Genomic DNA, 13,066 nt, shown 5'->3' with positions numbered 1-13,066 from the left:
TAATTTGATAAGAACAGACCATGGCACAGTAAAAGTCTCAAAGTCTCTCGAAAGTCCCATCATCTCACACAGATGGTAAACCTCCAGCGCCGCCAACTTGCCGATGCAGCATCCTGGAAGCATCCGATCACAGTCCGACTCCGAGTCCGTCTGAAAACTCCAAGCCTCCAACCACCTCTTCTACACCGAGCACTGAGCACCATCTCTGCTGAGCGCTTCGACCCCAGCCCCGGCAACAGGCGATATGCAAAGCCGAGGATTTGGGACTTCGTCTCCAGAGATTCTCGATCGCACGGTAGCAGCAGCAGCGAAGCAGGCATTTCAGAAGTTACTCCAGATGTTCCTCTGCGCTTCTCACGGCTGTCGCCATCAAATCCAGATTGTGCACGGCCCCTAGATACATATAATCGATATTCATTCGGAACGGCCACGCACGCTGCGTCACGCCGCCATCTTCTCCTCCCTCCCTCTAGCAATTAACTAGAGTTTCAATTGCTATAATCAGCTACTTGACTTTAACATTTTGAATATAGACAGGTAAATTTAGAGTTACATAGTTACAATGGAAGCACATCCCAACTAGCAAAACCTCCTTAAATACTCAGTACTGGTGTCTGTTCCAAAAGTCAGACACCCAAAATTATACCCATTTTGTTGCAGAGCTGAAGGATGGCTTCATCAATATACAACTAACCAGAAGGTTAAGAGACAAAACAGATCTGTCCTGCACTGTGTATAAAGTGGCAGGAATCCACCTTTAACAATGTGCTACAGCAGGAATATTCATCTACTGTCTTCACCTATGTAGTTTCATAAAACAGAATCAGAATGTCACTTTAAATTGTGCATCAGTTCTATCTCTTAAATACTTGTTCTTATTTTAGTTTATCTATGATTATGATATCCATAATGTCATAACTCTAGAATGATCAGAATGAGAATCAGGTTTAGTATCATCAGCATGTGTCATGAGATTTGTTAACTTAGTGACAGCAGTACAATGCAATACATGATAAGTACAGAAAAACATATAAGTAAATCAATTACAGCAAGTATATATATATATTAAATGGTTAAATTTTAAATAGTGCAAAAACAGAGATAATAAAATAAGTGAGGTAGTGTTCATGGATTCAATGTCCGTTTAGAAATTGGATGGCAGAGGGGAAGAAGCTGTTCCTGAGTTACTGAGTGTGTACCTTTAGGCTTCTGTACCCTCTTCCTAATGGTAACAGAGAGAAGAGGGCATGTCTTGGATATTGGGGGTCCTTAATAATGGACTCCGCCTTTCAGAGGCACCGCTCCATAAAGATGTCTGGGATACTACAGAGGAATGTTCTATAACAGTGTGACTCCAAGCTGCATGGCTTCAGGTGACATCCTCTTGTTATGAGCACCCACTTTTGGGTGACCAACAGTGATTATACTGCTAGAGTGACACTGGTGAGATGATAAAAGCCATCATTATGAGAGGGAATGGTCACTCTATTCTTTCTTATGGAGCTTGCATTAAAGTTTTTATTTTGCATTTTCATTTCAGGTCTCAGATATTGCCTGTCCCCTGCTTTGCTGCAAAAGTCACTGGTTTCTTCCACAATAAAAGCAGCATCTTTGGAAAGAAAAACAAAAGTAATGTTTGAGATTGATGACCTTTCATCAGAATTGTTTGTAGAGTTCCTGTGTCCAAACATGGGGAGAGCTCATAATAGAAACAAAGAAGCAGAATAATGCACACAAAATGCTTGAGGGTCTCAGCAGGCCAGGCAGCATCTACAGAAAGGGAAACAGAGCTGACATTTCAGACCAAGGCCATTCATCAGGACATAGTGCATGGTGTGTTGCAAAGAGTAGTGCTGTAGGCTGTCATACCTGCGTACAGAGACTGTATTCAGATGCTTACAAAAGGTTACAAATGCCAACAAGTTTTGCAATTCATTGTATTGTATAAAGATATTCTTTAAAATATTTAAAGTGCAAGCTTCAATTATTGCTTTTTAGTATTTATTCAACCAAACTGTTTAAATATTTTAGTGCAATAGATAAATATAATTACAATTGCAATTTGAATGTAATGGTTACAAGGTGCAGGATTTGTTGCCTTTAGATGCCAGTAGAAGAATGATTGATTGGCATTTCAAAGGATTATCTTCTAATTCTGGCTTAATTATAAGGCTTCTGGCACACGTTTGCAATGTCGCACAATTTCAGCTCCCTGCTGACATCTGATTATCAAGTGGTTTAATGATCCTGAAAGCAAGTTTAAACTGTAATGGATACTTACAATGCCGTTCACTAAGAGGAAGCTTGCACCTAATTTTTAACCTAGAACCGCAGCCCTGCATTTCAACACCATTAATACTGCAGCCCAATTTCTTTTTGGAGCTCTGCTGAATTTACTCTGAAAGTAGGTTGTGGAATGAGACCAGTCCTTTGGAAATACTGGGTTGTTGCCTAAAGCAACCAATACCAGTCAAGGAATGTTAATCCTCTACTCAGGTGTCATCAAACACAGCAGTCCAAGAGCAGTTCAGATATGCCTGACTTCCAGATCCACCAGTGGACCATTACGTCCACCACTACGTCCAACAGCAAATTACTAATGTGTTGAACAGAGGGATTTGTACTTCATTTTAAGTTTTTTTTCTTAACTTATTATTGTGTAAAATCAGTTTCGTGAGTTTGGTGAGTGGGGACAGGTAAGTAGGTTAATTATTTATTTACAGGACAAGGCAGACACTATGCATTAGAAACGTGGCAAAATCTGCAGACGCTGGAAATCCAAAGTAACATACACAAAATGTTGGAAGATCTCAGCAGGCAGGCAGCATCTATGGAAAGAGTAAACAGTTGACGTTTTGGGCCAGAACCTTTCATCAGATCCTGAAGCATACACTAATCATACGCACATGTGGTAAATATTTATCCAAAGTGTGGGCTGGAGCCCTCTTTACTGCAGCACACCTCCACTGTTCACTGTTTCCAAGGCTCAGGTCGTGACACGGTCCACAGCTTCAGGTGACCTGGAGAGCAGAAAGAGAGCGTGTGCTTTCAGTGTGGTGCATTTAAACTCCTCCTGCGCTGTGATATCACCAGCCAAAGTGAAGCCTGTCTGAAGGTTGAAATGCTCCTTAGATGCGACAATCCCTGGCTAGCACAGGGGAGCGGCTTTCGAAAAACAGCAAAGATGGAGATTAACTGCAACATACCACCCCTCCAAAGACACAACACTATGAAACCAGTTCACAGGCAAGTATAATTCCCATAGATGCTCCACTATGCCACATGCAAAACATAACCCTATAATATCCAGAATTGTCAGCCCACCAGTTTCTGCCCAGGGTACTACAAAAGTTTTAACTTTTGGCCAATGCACATGTGAACATCTCATGGTCACAATTTTGCAAAAGTGCACTTTTAACCTCAATTTACTGCTTGCATTTTACAATCTGCATTGTGAACTGAAGACACGTTCTTGCTTGAATTGATATTTGCTATATTCACTCCCTAACATACCGTCCTCTTGGCCCCTGGACAGAAACCTGTCCCAGGAAGGCCAAACTTTACACAGGATCTGATTAAGCAAGGCAACAGGAATGCCCTTCACTTCAGATTCCTTCCCCAGTAACTAACCTAAAATGTTCCTATGTGTTCCTACATCCATGCTATCTATCATCCCTAATTGGCTATCTAGGAGACTGCACAGAGATGGCAATAAAACGTTCTGGAAATTTGATCACATCCTCTTCGCCCCTTCAATCTCTGATAACTAAAACTATCGGTATTGGTTGTCAGCAGTTACTCTGTGGGCAGTGTCATAGAATGATAACTTTGTTTCAGGTAAAGATGCAAGTACTGGCGGGAGGAGAGAAAGCAGCACGCCACGCGTGCGCGGCCCTCCAGTGAAAAATGATATTGTATCTGCTAAATAGAGGCCGTGGACAATTCTGATTTGATGGAGAGGGATGTGAAAGAACAGAGGAACATCTGGAAAAATTTCTGAAACGCTCGTTCGCTGCTGTCGTTACTGCGCGTTGGGGAATCTTTCAGAGGGAAGGCCTCAAAATCCCCGGCTTTGCCTGCTGTTGGCAACCGAGAAGGCGGTCGAGTCATTCGGATAGAGATGGTGCTCAGTACTCGGTGTTGGAGAGCTGATCAGAGGCTCGAAGTTTTCGGATGACTCAGAGTCGGACCGTGGTCGGGTATGACAGGAAGAGTTTTTCTTCCTTCTCCCGTCTGCGTGAGATGTGGCACATTTGAGAGACTTTGAACTTTTACTGTGCTCGTGGACTTCTTCAAGTTACGATATTGTTGCACTGCTGTAACTATATGTTATAATTATGTGGTTTTGTTAGTTTTTTCAGTCTTGGTCTGTCCTGTGTTTTGTGATATCACACCGGAGGAAATATTGTATCATTTCTTAATGCATGTATTACTAAATGACAATAAAAGAGGACTGCGTGTCTTCGTAATCTAACTGTTCACATTCCATGCCATGACAGAAGGTTATTAGAATGATCTTCATAACCAGTCCCTTTGATTGATCCATAGGAGGGCTTGGGATGGTCTCTATTTAAATACCTATAAGGACTTTGCCCCATTGCATTCCCCTCCCAGACTGTCCTTTCAATTGATGAAAGAGCCCAGATGTTTTCTATTCACTCTCCCTTCAGGCTAGGTGACTGCCTCCAGACACTGTGTGGAACTCCTTCTCTTTCTCAGTCTGCCATGCCATCAAGGTTGTGGAATGAATCAGGGATAGGGTGTGACTTCTCTGCCCTAACTCGGATCCCTCCCATCTATTTTTCACAACATCTTTTCTGATCTGTGTAACTAATCAACTACCTTCAAGAACTACCTTTCATTACAGAATACCATTCCTGTTATATTTAACACATTATTTATGGCTTTCGGTCGCACCCTCTCTGTATCTTCAGCATTCGCGTTCCCATTCCTTTTCATTCACAAGTTTTCTTCAGTCATAAGGTTAATGGCTGTTAATTAAGTTTCCTTAACGAGATTGTTAGTAGGCTGACTCACTTGGTCTGCCTTCTCCCTCTGGTTCTCTCTGGTCAGCAATGGTGCACTCTCATTTGCATTTTACCCCAACATATGCTGGACTTCAAAAGGATGACAGGAGTGAAGGTAGGACCGATTAGAGATAAAGGTGGGAAGATGTGCCTGGAGGTTGTGGAAGTGTGCTGTGTGTGGACGTGGCCAAGTGGTTAAGGCATTGGACTAGCTACCTGAAGGTCGTGAGTTTGAGCCCCAGCCGAGGGAACGTGTTGTGTCCTTGAGCAAGGCATTTAATCATACATTACTCTGCGATGACACTGGTGCCAAGCTGCAAGCTGAAAGGGTCCTAATGCCCTTCCCTTGGACAACATTGGTGTCATGGAGAGGGGAGACTTGCAGCATGGGCAACTGCTGGTCTTCCATACAACCTTGACCAGGCCTGCGCCCTAGAGAGTGAAGACTTTCCAGGCGTAGATCCATGGTCTCGCAAGACTCACGGATGCCTTAATGCTGGACTTCAAGCATGTTCTACATTTACATTCTAGGAGACCAGACTGACCTGAATCCTGGGTACTCATTTGGATTTTATGGCTTTTATGAGATGCATGCTGTGACTACATCTCATCTTTGCTAATTTCTTTCCAAAAGAATTATAACTCAATCAGTGCATTGATAACACCCTATACACTGGGTGTATATATTAACCTTATGGAATATCTGTGTTTAGTAAAGCAATGTTTAGCATACTTTAGTAAAGTATGTTGACAGGCCAACTAGGGGGAATGCCATACTAGATTAGTATTAGGTAATGAACCGGGTCAGGTCACAGATATCTCAGTGGGTGAGCATCTGGGGGACAGTAACCACCGCTCCCTGGCCTTTAGCATTATCATGGAAAAAGATAGAATCAGAGAGGACAGGAAAATTTTTAATTGAGGAAGGGCAAATTATGAGGCTATAAGGCTAGAACTTGCAGGTGTGAATTGGGATGATATTTTTTCAGGAAAATGTACTATGGACATGTGGTCGATGTTTAGGGATCTCTTGCAGGATGTTAGGGATAAATTTGTCCAGGTGAAGAAGATAAAGAATGGTAGGGTGAAGGAACTATGGGTGACAGGTGAAATGGAGAATCTAGTCAGGTGGAAGAAGGCAGCATACATGAGGTTTAGGAAGCAAGGATCAGATGGGTCTATTGACGAATATAGGGCAGCAAGGAAGGAGCTTAAGACGGGGCTGAGGATTGCAAGAAGGGGGGCATGAGAAGGCCTTGACGAGTAGGGTAAAGGAAAACCCCAAGGCATTTTTCAATTATGTGAAGAACAAAAGGATGACAGGAGTGAAGGTAGGACCAATTAGAGATAAAGGTGGGAAGATGTGCCTGGAGGCTGTGGAAGTGAGCGACGTCCTCAATGAATACTTCTCTTCGGTACTCACCAATGAGAGGGAACTTGATGATGGTGAGGACAATATGAGTGAGGTTGATGTTCTGGAACATGTTGATATTAAGGAAGAGGAGGTGTTGGAGTTGTTAAAATACATTAGGACGGATAAGTCCCCGGGGCCTGATGGAATATTCCCCAGGCTGCTCCATGAGCTGAGGGAAGAGATTGCTGAGCCTCTGGCTAGGATATATATGTCCTCATTGTCCACAGGTACCGGAGGATTGGAGGGAGGTGAATGTTGTTCCCTTGTTCAAAAAAGGTAGTAGGGATAGTCTGGGTAATTATAGACCAGTGAGCCTTACGTCTGTGGTGGGAAAGCTGTTGGAAAAGATTCTTAGAGATAGGATCTATGGGCATTTAGAGAATCATGGTCTGATCAGGGACAGTCAGCATGGTTTTGTGAAGGGAAGATCATGTCTAATGAGCCTGATAGACATCTTTGAGGAGGTGACCAGGTATACAAATGAGGGTAGTGCAGTAGATGTGATCTACATGGATTTTAGTAAGGCATTTGACAAGGTTCAACATGGTAGGCTTATTCAGAAAGTCAGAAGCCATGGGATCCAGGGAAGTTTGGCCAGGTGGATTCAGGATTGGCTTGCCTACAGAAGGCAGAGGGTCGCGGTGAAGGGAGTACTTTCAGGTTGGAGGGTTGTGACTAGTGGTATCCCACAAGGATTGACTCTAAGACCTCTACTTTTCGTGATTTTTATTAATGACCTGGATGTGAGTGTAGAAGGGTGGGTTGGCAAGTTTGCAGACGACACAAATGTTGGTGGTGTTGTATGTAGTGTAGAGGATTGTCGAAGTTTGCAGAGAGACATTGATAGGATGCAGAAGTGGGCTGAGAATTGGCAGATGGAGTTCAACCGGGAGAAGTGTGAGGTGGTACACTTTGAAAGGACTAACTCCAAGCCAGAGTACAAAGTAAATGGCTGGATACATGGTAGTGTGGAGGAGCAGAGGGATCTGGGGGTACATGTCCACAGATCACTGAAAGTTGCCTCACAGTTAGATAGGGTAGTTAAGAAAGCTTATGAGGTGTTAGCTTTCATAAGTCGAGGGATAGAGTTTAAGAGCCGCGAGGTAATGATGCAGTTCTATAAAACTCTGGTTAGGCCACACTTAGAGTATTGTGTCCAGTTCTGGTCGCCTCACTATAGGAAGGATGTGGAAGCATTGGAAAGGGTACAGAGGAGATTTACCAGGATGTTGCCTGGTTTAGAGAGTATGCATTATGATCAGAGATTAAGGGATCTAGGGCTTTACTCTTTGGAGAGAAAGAGGATGAGAGGAGACATGATAGAGGTGTACAAGATATTAAGAGGAATGGATAGAGTGGATAGCCAGTGCCTTTTCCCCAGGGCACCACTGCTCAATACAAGAGGACATGGCTTTAAGGTAATGGTGGGAAGTTCAAGGGGGATATTAGAGGAAGGTTTTTTACTCAGAGAGTGGATGGTGCATGGAATATGGGAGACAGGGTTTGAGGGTCAGCACAACATTGTGGGCCGAATGGACTGTATTGTGCTGTACTATTCTATGTTCGATATTCTGTTCACTCCCCAAGTGTTCCAATCTCTCTCTGAAAAAAAATTCAAATTCCCAATTTGATTATACACAAATCACTGATTTCCCCAAATGTGTACTTCTTCCTAAAATGTGGAAATCTGATATTTGGAATAGTGACACTCACATTTCCATCACCTTAACCTGGATTCCACAGGCCAGTATGGAATTCAGGTATCTATCTCCAATACCCATTCCAAAACAAAGAAACAAACATACACAAACTTAGAACACAGACAAGACAAAACAAAAGTCAATAATCGCACTTTTCTTCCTTCTGAAGCTTCATGAGTAAACAGAAAAATACTTGGAACAAGTACTTAATATACAATTATATATATATAGGTATTCGTTGGTCTCATGAGACCATGGATTTGCGCCTTAGAATGTTTCCAGGGCACAGGCCTGGGCAAGGTTGTATGGAAGACCAGCAGTTGCCAATGCTGAAAGTCTCCCCTCTCCACGCCACCGATGTTGTCCAAGGGAAGGGCATTAGGACCCATACAGCTTGGCACCAGTGTCGTTGCAGAGCAATGTGTGGTTAAGTGTCTTACTCAGGGACACACACGCTGCCTCAGCTAAGGCTCGAACTAGCAACCTTCAAATAACTAGACGAATGCCTTTACCACTTGGCTACGGGCCAACACCGTTAATATACAATAAACACATTCGAAAGAACAAAGGTAATTTAAAATTGCTGTGTGCAGCCCCCACACATGCACATTCATACAATTTCTTAGAGATTTCTTCATAAGGTTTGCTAATGGTCTTGGGGAGGGTTGAAACTAGATTTGCAGGGGGGTGGGAACTGAAATGAAGATGGGGAGGTTGGAGCACAAGTAGAGACAGCTTGTAGAGAGTTTGTGAGGAAGGATAGGCAGATGTTAGAGCAAAGATGCACTCAGCCTGATGGTTTGAGATGTGTCTATTTTAATGCAAGGAGTATTATAAACAAGGCAGATAAACTTAGGGTGTGGATCAATACGTGGAACTATGACGTTGTGGCCAATACAGAGACTTGGATGTCTCAGGAGCAGGAATGGCTGCTGAATGTGCCAGATCAGAGGTTACAAATGGAACAGAGAGGGAGGCAAAAGAGGTGGGGGTGTGATATTGCTAAATAGAAATAGTATCACGACTGCAGAAAAGGAGGAAGTCATGGAGGGGTGGTCTACTGAGTCAGTGTGGGTGGAAGTCAGAAACAGGAGAGGGGCACTAACTCTACTGGATGTTTTTAATAGACCCTTCCAATAGTAACAGGGATATCAAGGAGCAGATAGGGACGGAGATTCTGGAACGGTGCAATAGTAATAAGGTTATTGTGATGGGAGATTTTAACTTTCCTAATATTGATTGGCATCTCCTTTGTGCAAGGGGTTTAGCCATGAGAAGGCCTTGGTGAGAAGGATTAAGGAAAACCCCAAGGTATTTTACAAGTATATGAAGTGCAAGAGGATGAGTTGTGTGGAATAGGACCAATCAGGTGTGATAGAGGAAACGTGTGCATGGAGTCAGAGGAGGTAGCAGAAGTACTTAGTGAATACTTTGCTTCAGTATTCACCAGGGAAAAAAACCTTGGCAACTGTGGGGATAACTTACAGGGGACTGAAATGCTTGTGTATAGACATTTAGTAAGAGGATGTGCTGGAGCTTTAGAAAAGCATGAAGTTAGATCAGTCACTGGGACCAGATGAGATATACTCTAGGCTTGTGGGAAGCAAGGGAGGAGATGGCTGAGCCTCTGGCAATGAACTTTACATCACCAATACAGACGGGAGAAGTACCAGAGGATTGGAGGGCTGCAAGTGTTTTTCCCTTGTTGAAGAAAAGGAGTAGAAATAACCCAGAAAATTATAGACCTGTGAGTCTGACTTCAGTGGTGGGCAAGCTGTTGGAGGAGATCCTGAGAGGCAGGATTTAAGAGCACTTAGAGAGACATAATCTGATTAAGGATATACTCAGCATGGGTTGTCAAGGACATGTTGTGCCTTATTAGCCTAACTGAATTCTTTGAGGATGTAACAAAACTCTTTGATGAAGGTAGAGCAGTGGATGTAGTGTATATGAATTTCAGTAAGGCATTTGATAAGTTTCACCATGCAAGGTTCCTTTAGAAAATAAGGAGGAATGGGATCCAAGGATACCTTATTTTGTGGATCTAAAATTGGCTTGACCATAGAAGGCAAAGGATGCTTGTAGATGGTTCGTATTCTGCATCGAGCTCAGTGACCAGTGGTGTTCCGTAGGCATCTGTTCTGGGACCCCCTCCTCTTTGTGATTTTTATAAATCACCTGGATGAGGAAGTAGAAAGGTGTGTTAGTAAGTTTGCTGATGACACAAAGGTTGGGGGTGTTGTGGATGGTCTGGAGGGTTGTCAGAGGTTACATTGGTACATTGATAGGGTGCAGATCTGGGCTGAGAAATGGCAGATGGAGTTCTACCCAGATAAGTGTGAAGCGGTTCATTTCAATAGGTAAAATTTGAAGACAAAATAGAATATTAATGGTAGGATTCTTGGCAGTGTGGAGGATCAACGAGATCTTGAGGCCCATGTCCACGGGACACTCAAAGTTGCTGCACAGGTTGACAGCGTTGTTAAGAAGGCTTATGGTGTGTTGTCATTCATCAACCATGGGAGTGAGATCAAGAGCTGTGAGGTAATGTTACAGCTATATAAGACCTTGGTCAGACCCCGCTTGGAGTACTGTGTTCAGTTCTGGTCACCTCACTACAGGAAGGATGTGAATACTACAGATAGAGTGTAGAAGAGATTTACAAGGATATTGCCTGGATTGGAGGACGTACCTTATGAGAATAGGTTGAGTGAACTTGGCCTTGGAGTGACTGAGGATGAGAGGTGACCTTATAGAGGTGTATAAGATGATGAGGGGCGTTAATCATGTGGATAACCAGAGGCTTTTTCCCAGGCAGTGGCAGCACCAGAGATTTTTTCTTGCTGATGCTACAGTGGGGCTGAATTATTCAGTGATGGTGCTGAGGGATGTACTCTGTGGTAATATGTATTCGCAAGGCCAGATGCATGGCATTCAAAAGTCAGTTTCAAACATTACGTGCATACTATAAGTGCCTCTGTTGATTCACAAGCAACAGCAATTGATAAATATAATACAGAAGTGAACTGTGACAGTGTCAACAGCATTGGAGACAACCCGGGCTACACAGAGCACAAACAAACAAACCAACAGAGCATCTGACCAACTGCGCACAACGTGAATCACGCACCAATCCTGCAGTCAGCATCAAATGCGTGCCTTTCAACTGAAAAACACAGCAGTAACCCACAATATCCACTGCTATTCGCATTACATAGACAGAAAATGCCAAAAGATACACCATTATTAAAGTCAAATAAGGCAAACAACAGATGCAAGGCTTTACCAGGAGGTGGACCAATTGTACTCTGACCATGCAATATCTCAATTAATTCAGTTACTGAATTTAAAACAAAAGTCAACAGAATCACTGCTTGGAAGTCTAAGTAAAACCAGTAAGCTTAATAGCAGTAAATGTAATAGTTTAGGATTTGCAGGAAACATAAGGACTATGGGGTATCCACTGCAAAATAATAATAATAATCAGCATTAGCCTTGGCCCAAGTCTTTTTTTAAAAATCAACTACACTCACTATTGATGTTTTCAGAGAAGCACAATCCGTCTGTTGTTGTGATTGGTGGCGAAAGCATCAATGATTTTCTGGATGTCAAGTGCTCTGGTCCTCCGGCTGTTTATGGCCAACAGAGCCAAGTTGCTGTTCCGAGCATCGCCGCTGCTATTCCTTAGGTAGTTTTTGAGGCGTCTGAGGCAAGAGAAACTCCGTTTGCATGAGGCAGAAGTCACAGGTAGAGTCAGTGATATGCAGATCAGTTTGTATAAATCTATAAATATATCGCAGTAGGATCTCATTAGAGCTAGAAATTCCACTGTGTCATTCACTGTCTGTCCTTGCTGGAGACTCAACCACTGCTCTCATATACTCACAATTTTCTTCGACAATCTTTGCATGTCCTTTGTCAAGCATATTTCCCAATCTTGAAACGTCTTGTTTTCTCAATCTGAATTTGGCCCGTGCCTACATAGCAAACTTATGAGCTGCACTTACATGGTGGGTATTGAAAGCTGTTGTAGCTTTCCGCCAGTTGCAGTAACCGGTGACAGTGAAGGTAGACTCAGAATGGAACCCATGTCCTCCACACAGGAAACGCCTGCATGCGAAGCAGAACGTAGTATCTTTCATGATCGAATATTCCAGTCAGTCAAACCAGCCACAAGTAAAACTCCTTTGCTGATTGCCAAACTGTTGCGAGCAGTGAAGGGTACTTTTTCAATGCTGGCTGACGGGGTCCTTCCTCAGGCTGCTGGCTAACATCGCTAACAGTATTCCCACTAGCACTAAGAGCAGCTTCACCCACATTCTCTTCCGAATCCTGCTCCATTTCTTATTTGCCCTCACACTCCTTCGACGAACTGCTGTTGTCCTCATCCCCACTTCTTTCTGCAGGTCACTTTCAATTAAGTCAGGCTCAGGCTGAGACACCATAGGATGAAATTCTTCTGGATGAGGTCATTTTCTCACTAAAAATTGATCCATTTTTCACGCCGGCCAAAATAATGCACGTGCCAAACCCATGCTAACTTGCAAAAGCACATGTGTGTGTGTGGGGGGGGGGAGCATCCGTTAGTCTCGCGAGACCATGGATCTGCACCTGGATGTATACTATCAGTCTCTCACATGAGAGGGAGTGACATCACCACCTTAAGTGATCTTAGATCAACTTAACTGACCTGAGGACAGCAGCAGCAAGACATTGACAACGAACGAAGTGTAGAGTGGATCTGACAGAGTTTATAACTTTATTGCTGCGTGGGTGCTATGGTAATCGGGGGCGCTGTTTCACTAGATCAACTGGAGAAACAAGCTGTATTCAAAACTATACAGAGAAAGCAAAGCAGCAGCAATTTGTATGTGAAATTTCAGTTAATTTCTTGGTGGTGCTATGCTGGTGCTATTGAAATTTCT

General features: G+C 43.2%; 1 long non-coding RNA gene across 1 annotated transcript; it reads right to left on the bottom strand.

Annotated features, from left to right (window-relative positions):
- Nucleotides 1-1,094: 1,094 nt before the first annotated feature.
- LOC140209501 (uncharacterized) lies at nucleotides 1,095-12,350 on the bottom strand. The gene is made up of 4 exons (XR_011889004.1): nucleotides 11,675-12,350; nucleotides 10,172-10,319; nucleotides 2,907-3,020; nucleotides 1,095-1,609 (listed from the first exon to the last, which is right to left on the bottom strand). It is a non-coding gene; the product is annotated as an uncharacterized lncRNA (long non-coding RNA).
- Nucleotides 12,351-13,066: the final 716 nt, after the last annotated feature.

Source organism: Mobula birostris, chromosome 14, assembly GCF_030028105.1.
Source record: "Mobula birostris isolate sMobBir1 chromosome 14, sMobBir1.hap1, whole genome shotgun sequence".
NCBI classification, from domain to species: Eukaryota; Metazoa; Chordata; class Chondrichthyes; order Myliobatiformes; family Myliobatidae; genus Mobula; species Mobula birostris.
The sequence above is the reverse complement of the archived record's forward strand: the minus strand, read 5'-3'. Positions and strand labels throughout refer to the sequence as shown.